At 33.4% G+C, this 15,720-nt stretch overlaps 1 protein-coding gene across 1 annotated transcript in view; it reads left to right on the forward strand.

Annotated features, from left to right (window-relative positions):
- Positions 1 to 15,720, forward strand: part of GARIN6 (golgi associated RAB2 interactor family member 6) — a 108,157-nt gene that overhangs the window by 12,122 nt on the left and 80,315 nt on the right. The window lies entirely within an intron of this gene.

Consider the following 15,720-nt stretch of genomic DNA (forward strand, 5'->3'; position numbering starts at 1 on the left):
TATAAAATTAGTTATCTGTACTTGTATGTCTCGTTCTTTATCCGCTGGAACTTTGTCACCCGAAGTTTCACATTTCTGAGAGACAGCGGAGAATTGTTAATAATTTTACCAGGATAATAACAGTTATAAACTGAACCTGTTGTAAGTTATCTCGGATTTATAGTCATATCCATATCCTTATATCAACTGTATGTTTTTATCTGTTTCTAGGTTGATATGTATCTATAGACCACTCTTCATACTTCTTACCCTTATTTGACTGACTGATGATGGTATTTCTCCTTCATGGTTTCATTTCATGCTTCCTCAATTTTAGCTTCCACCTACTCTATATTTCCCTGTTTCCCTTCATTTTCCCAAGACCCTTTTCATTATTATCAGTTCTTCCTGTCCTGTCCAGGAGTACACTTAATTTTCTGTGTCTCGGATTTAGACATCCAGTCCAGCTCACTGTATTACCATCATTTTAGCCTCCACGTGGTCAAAACTGAAAGTATCATTTAATTCATACCAGGCACAGACACACATCTAATTAGCTGCTTTGTGTGTTTGTTAAAGTTTCTCAGCTACTTAAACAAAAATTTGTGAAACTAGACTCTGCTTTGCCTTGAAGCCCAGCCCTTCCATTCAGTTTGGCAAGACAGCCGTAGTTTCTGACTAGATTGCACACATTTCCCTTCCATTCCCTCTTCTTGTCACATGTGTCACATGTAGAGATGGGAACATTTTCTCTCGGTTCTAGCCCTTATTTAGAAATCATGCATACTTTTCTCCACAGTTTTGTCCCACTCCAGACATCCCAGTTGATTTTAGAATTTAACCTCCATTCTGGTGATCACAATTAGTATATCCCCAGTCTCTGCATTTCTCATCCTCCCTTCACTCTCTGGCTTTCAGTATCTTCCATGCTCCTCTTACCTGCATTCTGTCTTTCCATTATCGCTAAGTGATGTAATCACATCACTCGTGGGGTATTCATGTATTATTCAAAAATACCCTGTCACTTTCTCCTCTGGATTGTTACTGATCTCAAAGTCATTTAAAAATTTTTATCAAATGTTAGCCTGATTGTGTGTACTTGTGCCACATGAGCTAGAATATAAACGTTCTGATGAGACTTGATGTCTGGGATTAAATACATTTTCCAAAATTATTTAATTCTAGAAAGAGTCAGAAAATGTTTGTATACCTGAAGAAAGAACTAAAATAATAACACTGTTACTACTACAAATTTGAAATTTGGTTTTTTTTTTATCCCTCATTTTATTCTGTATCTCTAAGTTTGCATGTAGTATGAAAGAATCAAGTTCTCATCATATAAAAACAGAATACATGAGATTTGTTAATATAATACCATATAAAGTTAAATAAAATATTAAGAACTCAACCCATTGTTCATTTTACATACCAGATTCCCAAGTATTTATTTTATAGTTAACCACTTATTTGAATGCAACATTCATAAAGAAGTTGGTGTTATAACTGTTTTAGTAAACCACCCTGGAGTCTTAATTTTGTCCTTTTGGAAACAAAGGGTGTCTCACCAAGTTTGCTACAAATCAGACCTAAGCCAGTAATGGAAAAGGTTGTTGAAATTTTTTCAAAAGGGAAAAAAAAAAGTTCTAGAAGCTCTAGAACATTCTATGCTTGTTCATTTTAACATGAAGTAATTGTAACATGAAGGAAAAAAATGTCCTTAAAGTACAAGAAAATCATAGGATTTGTCTGTGTGTCTACCCCGTACTGTTTTGGGTGAACTTTGTAGGACTCAAGATCTTAAAGTCAGGAATTATTTAAACTGGATGAAATTGTTGGATGCTTTGTTCTCACCTGCCTTGGAGATACAGGACTGTTCAAATTTATGGCTGTTAATATTTTGATGAAAGCATGTATTTTCTCTTGAACATTATCAGGGCTTGTTGCCCTTGGAAAAAGTAAGGGATGAATATATATTTATTTTCTTCTTCTCTCCTTTCATCTGTGAAACTCACAGTCATTGAGACAACCTGGCCAAATCACCTGACAACCATCAGAGCAATTTTTCATGAGATGTAGCTGAAATTTTAACAGCAGTGTAAATGCATAGTTAAAACGTGAATATAAATTTACACATACACAACATATATATAATTTCAATCTCACATTGTCTTCATCTATTCCTCCTTGACAGATACTATGGTCATTTCCATGTCTTAGCTGTTGAGAATAATGCTACAACGAGCAATGAACATGGGGTGCTAATATTCTAGGAGATTCTGTTCTCATTTTCTTAGGATATATACCCAGCAGTAGGATTACTGGATCATAAGGTAGTTCTATTTTTAACTTAAAAAAAAATTTAAGTACATTCAGTTACTATGTGTCAATTTCTGATGTACAGCACAATGTCCCAGTCATGCAAATACATACATATATTTGTTATTTTTAACTTTTAAGGAACCTCCATACTGTTTTCCACAGTGTCTCTAACCAATTTCCTTTTCACCAATAGTGCACAGCGTTCTTTTTCCTCCACACTTTCTCCAATCATTGTTATGTCTCATCTTTTTGATGAGCCATTTTATGAAGTGAGTTGGATGTAATTTTGTTTTGTATTTATCTGATGTTTAGTGATGGTGAGCACCATTTTTATTGAAGTCTAGTTGATTTACAATGTTGTATTAATTTCAGGTGTACAGCAAAGTATACATATATATGCACCCAGACATATATGTATTTTTCAGATTTTTTTCATTATGTCACTACAAGATTTTGAATATAATTCCCTGTGTTATCAGTAGCTCCTTGTTCTTTGCCTATTTTATATACTGTAGCATGTATCTGCTAATTCTAAACTCCTAATTTATCCCTCCTCTCCACCTTTCCCTTTGGTAACTATAAGTTTTATTTTTATGTCTGTGAGTCCTTTCCTGTTTTGTAGATAAGTTCATTTGTATCATTTTTTTAGATTCCACATGTAAGTGATATCATATATTTGTCTTTGTCTGACTGACTTCACTTAATGTGATAATCTCTAGGCCCATCCATGTGGCTGCAAATGGCATTATTTCATTCTTTTTTATGGCTGAGTAATATTCCATTATAGTATCTGTCTGTCTATCTGTCTGTCTGTCTATCTATCTATCTATCTATCTATCTATCTATCTATCTATCTATCTCTATCTCACATCTTCTTTATCTTTTCAACTGTTGATGGACATTTAGGTTATTTCCATGTCTTGGCTTTTATAAATAGTGTTGCTGTGAACATTGGGGTGTAGGTATCTTTTTGAATTGGAGTTTTTGTTTTTTCTGAATATACTACGCCCAGGAGTGGGATTGCTAGAGCATATGGTAACTCTAGTTTTAGCTTTTTAAGGAATCTCCATACTGTTTTCCACAGTGACTGCATCAATTTACATTCCCACCAAGAGTGTAGGAGGGTTCCCTTTTCTTCACACCTTCTCCAGTATAATTTGTAGACTTTTGGTGATGGCCATTCTGACTGTTGTGTGGTTATAATTGCACTGTAGTGTTGATTTGCATTTCTGTAATAATTAGGGATATTGAGCATCTTTTCTTGTGCCTTTTGACCATCTGTATATCTTCTCTGGAGAAATGTTTATTTAGGTCTTCTGCCCATTTTTTGATTGAGCTGTTTGTGTGTTTTGGAAATTAAGCCCTTGTCAGTTACATTGCTTCTGAATATTTTCTCCCGTTCTGTAGGTTGTCTTTTCAATTGGTTTATTGTTCCAGCTTAACAGAACTGAAGCTCAAAAAGGAGGTAATAAAATGCTAAAGGACTCATGAAAGACTATTGATAGCAATGCAGATCACTGCAACAAGGAAAGATAAACTATAAACAGGATCAAATTAAAATTAGACAACTCAATTGCTGAAACGAAAACTGAGCTAAAGGAAATAAATAGCAAACAAATGCAGTAGAATGAATAAATGATCTGGAAGACAGAATAGTAGAAATCACCCAATCAGAACGGCAGAGAGACAAATGACAAAAAATAGAATAAAACCAACATATGAGGCTATGAGCACCTGTTCATATACCTGCTGTTATTAGTGTATATTCTTTGAGAAAAAAGTTTTCAATTTTTCTGCCCTTTAAAAAAATTAGATTATTTGGTTTCATTGCTATTGAATTGACTGAGTTCTGTGTATGTTTCAGATATTAACCCTTTATCAGATAGATGAGTTGCAAATATTTTCTCTCATTCTGTAGGTTGTCTGTCATTTTGTAGATTATTTCTTTTGCTGTACAAGGAATCTTTCAGTATAATGCAGTCTGATTTTTTTTTTTTTTTTTGCTTGTGTTCCTTGGCCTTATGGTGTCATATCTTAGAGTTTGCTGCCAAGACCAATGTAAAACTTTCTTCCTGTTTTTCTCCTAGGAGTTTTAAGTTTTCAGGTCTTAGATTTAAGTATTTAATTAATTTTAAATTTATTTTAATGAATGATATAAGATTGGGGTCCAATTTCATTCTTCTGCATGTGGTTATCCAATTTTCCAACACCATTTATTGAAGACACTGCCCTTTCTCCATCGAGTACTCTGGCTCCGTTCTAAAATATTAGTTGACCATGTGTGTTAGAGTTTCTTCCAGGCACTCAATTCTGTTCCATTGATTTATGTGCCTATTTTGATACCAGTACTCTACTGTTTTGATTACTATAACTTGGCAGTATATCTCACATTCAGGAAGTGTGATGCCTGCCACTTTGTCCTTTCTCAGAATTCAGGGTATTTTGTGGCTCCATACAAATTTTAGGATTATTTATTCTCTTTCTGTGAAAAGTGGCATTGGAATTTTCACAGGGATTGCATTAAATCTATAGATGGTTTTGGAATATATGGAATATTTTACCAATATTAATTCTTAGATTCCGTGAACACAGTATAGCTTTCCACTTGTTTGTGTCTTTAATTTCTTTCATCACAGTCTTGTAGATTTCACTGTAGAGATCTTTCGCCTCTCTGATTAAATTTATACTTAATTATGTTATTAATGTTGATGCTATTATGACTGGGGTTGTTTTATTTAATTTTCAGATTTTTTGTTAATGTGCAGAAATACAACCATTTTCTGTACACTTACTTTGTTTCTTGCAATTTTATTGAATTCATCGATGAATACTAGAAGTTTGTTGGTGGATTCTTTAGGGTTTTTTAAATGTAACATTATATCATCTGCTAACAAAGGCAGTTTTTTCCCTTTATTGCCTTCCTTTATTTCCTAAAAGGAAGCCCTTTTCTCTTTGTCTTGCCTTACTGTTCTATCTAGGACTTCATTAACAAGCTGAATAGGGATGGTGACCGTGGGCACACTTTATCTTTTTGCTCATCTTAGAGAAAAATGTTTCAATCTTTCCCTAATAAGTTTCATGTTGGCTGTAGGTTTGTAATATAAGACCTTTACTATGTTGAGGTGGGTTACTTTTTCACCAAGTTTTTTGAGTGTTTTTATCGTGAACAAATGTTGTTATTTTGTTGAAAGTGTTTTCTGCATCTAGTAAGATGATCATATGACTTTATCTTTTATTCTATTAATGTGGCATAACACATTTACTGATTGGTGTACTTTGAATAAGCATTGAATCTCAGATATATATTCGACTTGATCATAATGTGTGAATCTTTAATGTTTTGTTGAATTCAGTATGCTGATTTAGGGGGGAGAATTTAAAAATCTATTTTCATCTTGGATATTGGTCTTTTTAAATAGTGTCCTTATATGTCTTTAGTATCAGAGTTATGTTTACCTCTTAAAGTTAGTTTGGCAGTTTTTCTCTCCTGTTCAAATTTTAAAGGTTATTTAAAGTTACTGCAATCCCATACAGTCTTAAGACAAAGAGAAGCACACCAAGATATATATATATATATATATAACATATATATGTAATATAATTGAACAAGATATATATAAATTAATTATATATATAAAATTGAAATGTCAAAAATCAAAGATAAAGAGAGAATATTAAAATCATCAAGGGAAAAACAGCAAATAATATACAGGAGAACTCCCATAATACTATTAGCTGATTTTTGAGCAGAAACTTTGCAGGCCAGAAGGGAATGGCCTGATATATTTAAAATGATGAAAAATCTTCAACCAAGAGCACTTGATCCAGCAAAATTCTCATTCAGATTTGATGGAGAAATCAAAGGCTTTACTGACGGGCAAAAGCTAAAAAAATTCAGCACTACTAAACCAGCTTTACAACAAAGACTAAAGGAACTTCTCTAGGTGAAAAAGGAAAAGGCCACAACTAGAAACAAGAAAATTACAAAATAGAAAAACTCACTGGTAAAGGCAAACATACAGTAAAGGTAGGAAATCATTCTCACACAAATTAGTAGGAAAGGTAAAGACAATAGTAAAACCATCTGTATCCACAATAAGCAGTTAAGAGATACACAACATAAATGTAAAATGTGATATCAAAAACAGTAATCATGAGAGGACGAGAGTACAAATACAGGGTATTTAAAATATGTTTGAAAATAAGAGATCAACAACTTAAAGCACTCACATATATACACAGAGTGTTACACCAAAATGTATGGTAACTGCAAACCAAAAATCTGTAAAAGATAACACAAACAAAAAAGAAAAAGGAATCCAAACATAACATTAAAGAGAGTCATCAAAAGAAAGAGTAAAACAAAAGAAGAACAAGAAAAAAAAAAACTACTGAAACAAACCCAAAACAATTAACGAAATGGGAATAAGAACTTATATACCGATAATTATATTAAGTATAAATGGACTAAATGCTCCAATCAAAAGACACACTGGCTGAATGAATACAAAAACAAACCCTCTATATTTGCTGCCTATAAGAGATTCATTTCCGATCTAGAGATACACACAGACCAAGAGGGAGATGATGGAAAAAGGTATTCCATGCAAATGAAAATCAAAGGAAAGCTAGAGACACAATATGTTTATCACACAAAATAGACTTTAAAATACATTCTGTTATAAGAGACAAGGACACTACAGATAGATACTGTCACCTCCTTTGTCAGAGATTAATTGACCACGAATGTGTGGTTTTATTTCTGGGCTCTCTATGCTTTTCCTTTGATCTATATGTCTGTTCCTGTGCCAGTATCATATTGCTTTGATGGCTGTAGCTTTGTAGTATATTCTCAAGTCAGGGATCATGATTCCTTGAGCTCTGTTCTTCTTTCTCAAGATTGTTTTGGCTATTTTAGGTCTTTTGTGTTTCCATACAGATTTTAAAAGCATATATTCTAGCTGTGAAAAATGCCTTGGTATTTTGATAGGGATTGCATTGATTCTGTCAATTGCCTTGGGTTGTATAGTCATTTTAACAATATGGATGCTTCAAATCCAAGAACACACTATATCTTTCCATCTGTTTGTGTCATCTTCAATTTCTTTCATCAGTTTTTTCAGTTTTTGGAATACAAGTCTTTTATCTTCTTATGTAGGTTAATTCCTAGGTACTTTGTTCTTTCTGATGTGATGGTAAATGAGATTGTTTCCTTAATTTAACCTGATATTTCTTTGTTAGTGTATAGAAATGCAACAGATTTCTGTAAATTGATTTTGTATCCTACAACTTTATTATACCCATTGATAAACTCTAGTAGTTTTCTGGTGGTACCTTTAGGATTTTCTGTATATAGTTTCATGTCATCTGCAAACAGTGACAGTTTTACTCCTTTCTTTCAAATTTGGGTTCTTTTTTTTTTTTTTTTTTTTTTTTTTTTGGTGTGATTGCTATAGCTAAGACTTCCAAAACTATGGTGAATAAAAGTGGTCAGAGGGCATCTTTGTCATGTTCGTGATCTTAGAGGAAATACTTTCAGCTTTCCACTATTCAGTTTGATGCTAGTAGTGGATTTGTCATATACAGTTTTTAATTACGTTGAGGTATATTCCCATTATACCCACTTTCTGGAGAATTTTTTTTTTATCATAAGTGGATTTTGGTTTTTAATCAAAAGCTTCTTCTGCATCTATTGGTATGATCGGATGGTTTTTATTGTTCAGCTGTTTAATGTGGTGTATCACACTGATTGATTTATGAATACTGAAAGATCCTTGCAGCCCTGGGATAAATCCCATTTGATCACAAAGTATCATCCTTTTAATGTATTGTTGGACTTGGTTTGCTAGTATTTTTTGAGGATTTTTGGATATTGATCTGTAATTTTCTTTTTGTGTGATATCTGTGTGGTTTTGATGTCAGGGTGATGATGGCCTCATAGAATGCATTTAGAATAGTTCCTTCCTCTGCAGTTTTTTTTTGGAATAGTTTCAGAAAGATAGGTGTTAACTCCTTTCCAAATGTTTGGTAGGATTCACTTGTGAAGCCCCCTGGTCCTGGACTTTTGTTTGCTGGGAGTTTTTAAATTACAGATTAAATTTCAATACTGGTAATTAGTCTGCTGTATTTTCTATTTCTTCCTTGTTCAGTCTTGGAAGATTGTACCTTTCTAAGAAATTGTCCATTTCTTCTAGATTGCCCATTTTATTGACATACAATGTTTGCAGTAGTCTCTTACGATCCTTTTTATTTATGCATTATTGTTTGTAACTTCTCCTTTGTCAGTTCTGATTTTAATGAGTCAATGTTTTAGCCCTGGCTTGGTGACAACACTTTCTTCAACGAAATGAATCGTTGAAAATTCTTTTGTTCTTAAACAATCATTTCAGTCTCTTAAAAAGTTGGAAGAAAACCAGAAAGGAAATATCTTTACTATTACTTGTGTCCTATTGCTGAGTTTGGAAGGCCTTGAACATGCAGAAGCTGTCCTTTTCTCTTAATCTTTCAGCATTTATGTGGTCACATGATAACCTGCTGCTGATCCTTGTGTTCGTAGGAACCCATGTCTTTATACCCCAATGCATTTATTATTTCTGTGCCATTTATCCTGTGTGGATCTTGGCTACGTGATCAGTAGATGATCCCAGTTGTTGGAAGTTTTGGCTGGTTGGGTCCCTTTCTCCTTCAGTGCCTGTGTCATTCATCTGTGCAGTTATTTACCTGGTATTGGAACTCCAGACTTAATTGTTGAACATTTAATACCCTAGGTTACCTTTCTGAATATGATTTCTACTATCTTCATTAAATTCTTACCATAAGACATGCCAATGATGGGAAGTAAGCCTGGGAATATTCTGAATTAAATCCATATATTACAACTTGCCCGTGAAAACCAGGATCCATCATTGCAGCTGACAGGAGAGAAATCCTGCTGATTTGCTGTACCCAGGGAGAAAGAGGTCAGTAGGAATATACTGTTAGCCAGCAGTACCCTGACCTTCGTAGGTTTGGAATAGAACCCTTGAAAAGCTGAATGCCACAGTCAGACTGTACTTCACCTACCAGCCAGAACATTCTCGAACTTACAGGAGGGAAAATGGAGTAGCAGTAGCAAAGAGAATTTTGCTTTAGCACCGCCTATGATGCATTCGCCTTCACCTGCATCACTCCATGAAGATTATGTGGTTTCAATGCCGCTTACAAGAGTGCAAGCACACTGCACCCCGTCTCTGCAGGTTTAGAATTAATCTGGAATGCTTGGAGGAGGCATTTGATTCTGGAAAGTAAACATTATCAGGACCTTTGGGAGAAAAAGGCTGAGATTAGAACCACCAATGAACCAGCAATACGTTTTCAATTTTTCTTCCATTTTCCTCTGGCCTGGTTACAAGGCAGCCCCAAGCCTAGGAATGGGTATCAAGGCATTTACAGAGAGAAGTCTAGGAGGACCTTTCTACTTCTTCCTCAAAGAGAAAGAAAGGAAATGCTTAAAAATCAGAGGAAGGGGAGAATCGTCCCTTTTAGCCCTTTGCTTTATTCTCTTGTATCTTTCCCCTCCCCCCGCAGTCCTGCAGGAGTGGTGACTGCTTATCTTGAGGGTTCTTCTTCATCAGAGGCACCGTGTCCTCAAAGGGTTGTGGAGAGCACATCTCTTCTTCCTTCACAGTTTTGCTAGAGACATAATTTATTAGCAGAGAGTATATGACAGAGAAGAAAAATGAAAGCCCCAGGCTTCCAGGCATACAGCAGAAAAGGGAGGTCAATGGAATCATAGTTACCAGAAAGATTATGGAGTCAGTGAGCCTCAGATAAATGATGCGTAAAGTTGCACCTGCATTCATATGATCCCAGAGAGCGTATTTAAGACTTTGAGAATAGGACTTCATTAATAGGCTGTATTTCTTTTCACTGGGTGGTGCACATAGATTTAAATAGCACTGCAAAGACTTTGAAAGTAGAAGACAACAAAATCAAAACACAGAGGTGGCTGGTCCAAATTTACACCGTAAACTCAAATATAAGCATTTATGCTTTAAAGAAAAAAAAGAGAAAAGTCAATATTCAATATAGGATTGAAATAAGACCCAGAGACACATGAAAAGCTAAACTGTCCAGGATACATTCCAAAAACTACTTGTAATATAAAGAAATAAGAAATCTCCAATTTTCTAAGGAAAAAAGCAATCATAAGATATTAATGCTGAGATGACTTTCGTTTGAATTTTTTCATAGAGACTTTAATGTTGTTATTATAAGAATTACCTACTAAGTAAGGTTTAAAATATGTATATTTAGATTTAGAACACATAAAGAAATAACACAGTTTTGACAAGACATGACAAGAATACCTACTTGTGATAACAGAGAACAGACCTTATGGTATTCAAGATATTCATAAACTTACCTATTCACTTAACTTGGCTTTTATATTTCCCACATTCTTGTCCCTTCTGGCTCCTCCCCTAGCAATTTCTTTATCTGGATCTCTCGCTCAACAATACAAAATTTAGTTATATCCATTCATATTTCCATTCTATCTATTAAATCTTTATTTTCTGAAGAGTACCGTATATTTAAATTCTACTAAGCCTTTAAATTTTTGATTGTTTATATCCAGTACTGATTTTTTTTTTTTATATCTGCACACATCTTTATCATGTTCCAATTCTTTCTTTGAAAAGATGCATTTTATTTGTTTTATATCTGTGCACTGTTTACCTTACCTAGTCATCATGAGCATGCCGGGTCAAAATTTGCAGGTATCGATCCTTCCAGGACATTAAGAGGGTGCCCATCACTTTTTCCCTCAGGCTTTCCCGCATCATGGTGTGTGCAGCAGTTCCTCACACCAGGAACCAGACACCTTCCATCTCCCCACTGTTTTCTGATTTTGTTTTTCTTTGGTGGCTATTTTGCTTATTGCCTAGTGTGGTGAAATAAAGCTTCTCTGGATTTTTCCGTGTTCCTCTAAAATTTTTTCTAAGTCCTTTCTTGTATCGTGAGATTTACATGTGTAGCCATTCCTCTTATCTCCAGGAGACGGCCAAAGGTTACAGTGTCTTGTAAATTCCTAGATTAAGAACAGGTGCCAGGAGTATTGAAGTGGCTATCTGCCTATATTTTTACCTTTCAAAGGGAAATGAGAATTGAGTTCTGGATGCTACTGGAGACGTATTACTGACACACCAAAGTGTCGAGTTTAGGAGGAATATTTTTCAGGAGGAGAGGTGGACAGCTGCCTCCTCTTTTTTGCTTCCTTTCTTGTCTTTGGGTCCTGCTACTGTTGTAGGACAATTGACCCAGTTGTACTGGGATTATGAGTTAGGGCGAGTGGGTTGACCCTTACTGCGTACTGTGAAGAATAACAAGAAATTTGCCTCTGATCCAGAATATCTTACTAATTTAGTATTAATAAAGATGAATAATACATAACCATCATCTTAGCTGCATCTAAATATTTCTCATTTCTGTGTTTTATCTTGGATGGAGGGAGGCTAAAGCCTGTTTGGGGGTTATCATTTTCTCATTTACCTTCAAACTTTCTGTATTTTTTCCTCCGGTATGTCTTCTTCAAACTTCGTATTTTGAGATTTAAATCCTCTTTCATGTATGCTTACTGAGTTTACTATATATTTGGAATCATTTCTGTCATCCTATTTTATAATTTAAAACAAAATCATTCCAAATAGAAGTTCGCTCTTTCCAGCAAATGTAATGTCTGTTTACCTGAAGGTTAATAATCACTGTGTTTACAGGGTGGTTATATGGGGTTACCTGGCTTCCTTATTTCCCCTGAGCATCTTTTTCTTGCTCCTTGGAATAGAGGGGGGAAAAGGGCTGCTTTAACCCCTATCTTCCCACAGAGAAAACATATGTGTCCGTGGCAGAAGTGCTGAATGGATTAACATCTTTGGGAGACCATCTCAGGAAAAGGATGAGATCTTCCTTTAGAACTTGGGGGAATTCAGAATCTTTTTGCTCAGATTCTAAAAAGGTGGGACAGAGAGAGGTGATTGTGGGAAGATAAAATCTCTAACCACAGTGATCAAATGAGACATTTAAAAATTCACCTTCCCGGTAAAACCATTGTGAACCCTTAATGGTTTGTGCAATTTCACAATTCAGTGAAAGCTGACGGTGTGTTTCTCACACCTGCTTGGGCATTTATCTAATTTTGCATTATCTCAATGTGTATAATTTTATGCACTGTCTCAATTTTAAGTACCTTGAAGGTGGAAGCTGTGTATTATTCCTTAGTATATGATTTTGATAACTGTGAGCCACTAGCAGACATATAGTATAAAAATATTTAAATAATTGTTGAGTTAAAAAAATGAATGGTGTGTGACCTGCTCTGACAAAGTGTTTCTATTGGCAAAAAATAAGTAGGAGAATTATTTTTATAATTTCATAAATCATAATCATTTAAATAGGAACATTACTATGTATTTTCAACAAAAAGTATACCCTAATAAAATTAAACGAGCCTATAAAATATAAAAAAAAAAAGATTGATAGTGTCTGAATGTGACCCAAAGAAGAAACAAGTATATTCATTAAAATTCAATTTTATTTAAAAATTAAATATTTTACTACATGTCTAAGAATATTTCAGAAATGGCATATGTTTGAACATATGGGTCATACTAACTCATTAAAATTTCTCATTACATTTGAGTGTATCTTAATAATCCATGTAATCAATTTTAAGGCTACAAAAACAACTTTAACTGAAGCATTACAAATCAATAGTTCCATAACTTTTTCTGTCACTTTTAAAACTATTTTTCAAATGTCACATTATATGGTAGAAAAAGAGAAAAATAGTTAGAGAATAAGATGGAAAAGTCACTTCCAATGGCTCCCTCTGCATATTTATTTTGTCTTTTGTAAGTTGTTAACGATTTCTTTGTCCAGATTAAAATGTATAGTATATATGATGCAAATTATACGCACTTACTTACTTACACACATGAAATGAAATTATTTTCCACCACCTTTTCCCATGCAATATTTAAATAAGAATCTCTGAGCCACGTTGAGAGATGTTTTTACTTTCCACAAGCAGCACCAGATCTGTGCCATGCTTGGCAGAAAACAACAAAACAAAACAAAAACAAAAAAACCCCTTTTATCAATGATACTCAAATCATGAAATTTAGGGAAGGAAATTATGATAATAACCAAAAAATGCCTAATTACCATTATTCAATCAACAGAAATTTGATGAGTAAGGTAAAAAGACTGAAGCAAAAAACTGCTACAGAGTCAGTTTTCAAATTCTCAAATGTTCAAGATTCTACTGAGCTGTTCACATTCAGTTTGTCTACATCTTTACATATTAATATTTTGAAAATATTGTGAATTTACAAAATCTTGAAAGGTACTTCAAAAATGAATAAATTGAGACAGTAGATATTAAGATCTATATTAAATACTTGTTTTCCCTTATACCCACACTTACTAATTTGACATTTTTTAAACAAGGATTATGAGAAATATGTCAAAAATATTTTGACAAACACATAAGGTGGCTTATGTAATCAACATATTTTCTTGAAAGCACAGTAAATTTCCCCTAAATTTTGCACTTTATCATTTAAATTTGTTAAATTTGTTAATTTTTTTGTCTTGGATAAGACATAATATCTGCTTACATATAAAAAGCAGAATTTGGGGAGGAAATTTTTGCCCATATTAACAATAGCCTCCTTCTAAATCAAACATAATTAAATCTTAGGTATCTGCCATCTAATTAAAAAATGTGGTATTTTTGTTAATAACATACTGCTGAGGAGGATAGTCCTATAACCTTCCTTATTAACCCAAGAGATTGACAGCACACATACTAGAGAATCAGAGAAGTTCTTATGAAGCACAATCTCTCACCTGCTTTGTGAGGTTCATTTGTGTAAGAGTAAGCATTGTGTGTTTATGAAGAATACGCAGGTTGAAATCAGTTTTTTTTTTTTTTTTTTGTAATAAACTGTCAAACACATAATGAGAATTAGAGCAAGAGATGTGTGGCTAGAATTAATCTTCTCCTGGAACTTACCCAGAAATCAAGCTTTCTTATTATTTATATGACTTACTCTTTTTGCATATTGTTAAACTCAAATGTACTATATACAAAAGCTTTTTTCATTAGCAAACAGTGACTTCAAGTTTCCACTATATAAAGAAAAAGAAAATAAGTTAATTAAGAAAAAAATCACTGATACTTTTAGATCTTAATATAATCCAAAATTTGTAATTTATTTTGTATGTCAATATCAAGGAAAATTACAGTTAAATTTACCTAAAAAGATCAACGGATGCTTTTGTTAAAGCTGTATTTCTAAAGAAATTCTATAGCCTTCCTTTATAACTTAATGGATTGATAGCTAATAAAAGAATCCAAAAAGTCCCTCCTAATGTTTAATCTCTCTACTTATTTTGTAACATCCTTGTTGCCTGTTAAGTCTAATGCCCCAATTTTCTAGAGAATATACATTCAGATCTAGGGGTCAAAAAATTTCATTACTTTTTGCATACAGGGGCTTTGGATACACCTTTGTGTGAGCATGCAAAAATTTTAGGGTGAAATTAAACAAGTACAAGCATTTATTTAGACATCTACTCTGCGATACTTGAAATTTCTCATGTTATCTTACCCATCCAGTATTTAGTTTCTTAAATCTGTACCTTTCCACACCGTACACATTTTTTTTTTTTTTTACCAACGACTGGTTATTTATCTTAGCTTAAAAAATCAAAAACTTGATGTACAGTTTTCCCATCTTTTCAAGAATTCATTACCAATACAAACATTTAACAAGAAGAAAGAGAAATAATCTAGCCCCAAATTTTCAAAAAATCATTAATTAAAGGCAAACTTCTATCTATCTATCTATCTATCTATCTATCTATCTATCTATCTATCTAATGCATATTGTTATTTATTCTAAAGTTAATATAATGCCCATCTTTCCATTAACAGGAAAAACATAAATAAATAAATAAATAAATAAATAAATAAATAAATAAATAAATAAATAAATAAATAAATTTATTTTTCCATAAATGTTTTCCAGTTGATTTGGTATGTACTCTTTATTTCTTCTTCTTTTTGTGACTTGATAATTTTCTTTTGCATTATCTTGGTTTTTCTTATTTTGGCTGTGTGATTCTATTCTGTGCTTTTGTTGTGTGGCTACCCTGTTTTTCAAGTGTATTAACCCATTATTATATCTGTTTGCTTTAAACTGATAGTCATATAAACTCAAACACATCCTAACAAAAAAGAAGAAAAATTTTCTTTCTCTTCTCTCCCACTTTTTTTATGATTTTGTTGTCCTCTTTTACATCTTCCTGTTTATTCTGTTGCAACCCATTGTAGTTATTGCATTTCCACTTATGGTCTTCTCTGTTCTATAGCATCCT

Source organism: Camelus dromedarius, chromosome 3 (assembly GCF_036321535.1).
Source record: "Camelus dromedarius isolate mCamDro1 chromosome 3, mCamDro1.pat, whole genome shotgun sequence".
Classification (NCBI taxonomy): domain Eukaryota; kingdom Metazoa; phylum Chordata; class Mammalia; order Artiodactyla; family Camelidae; genus Camelus; species Camelus dromedarius.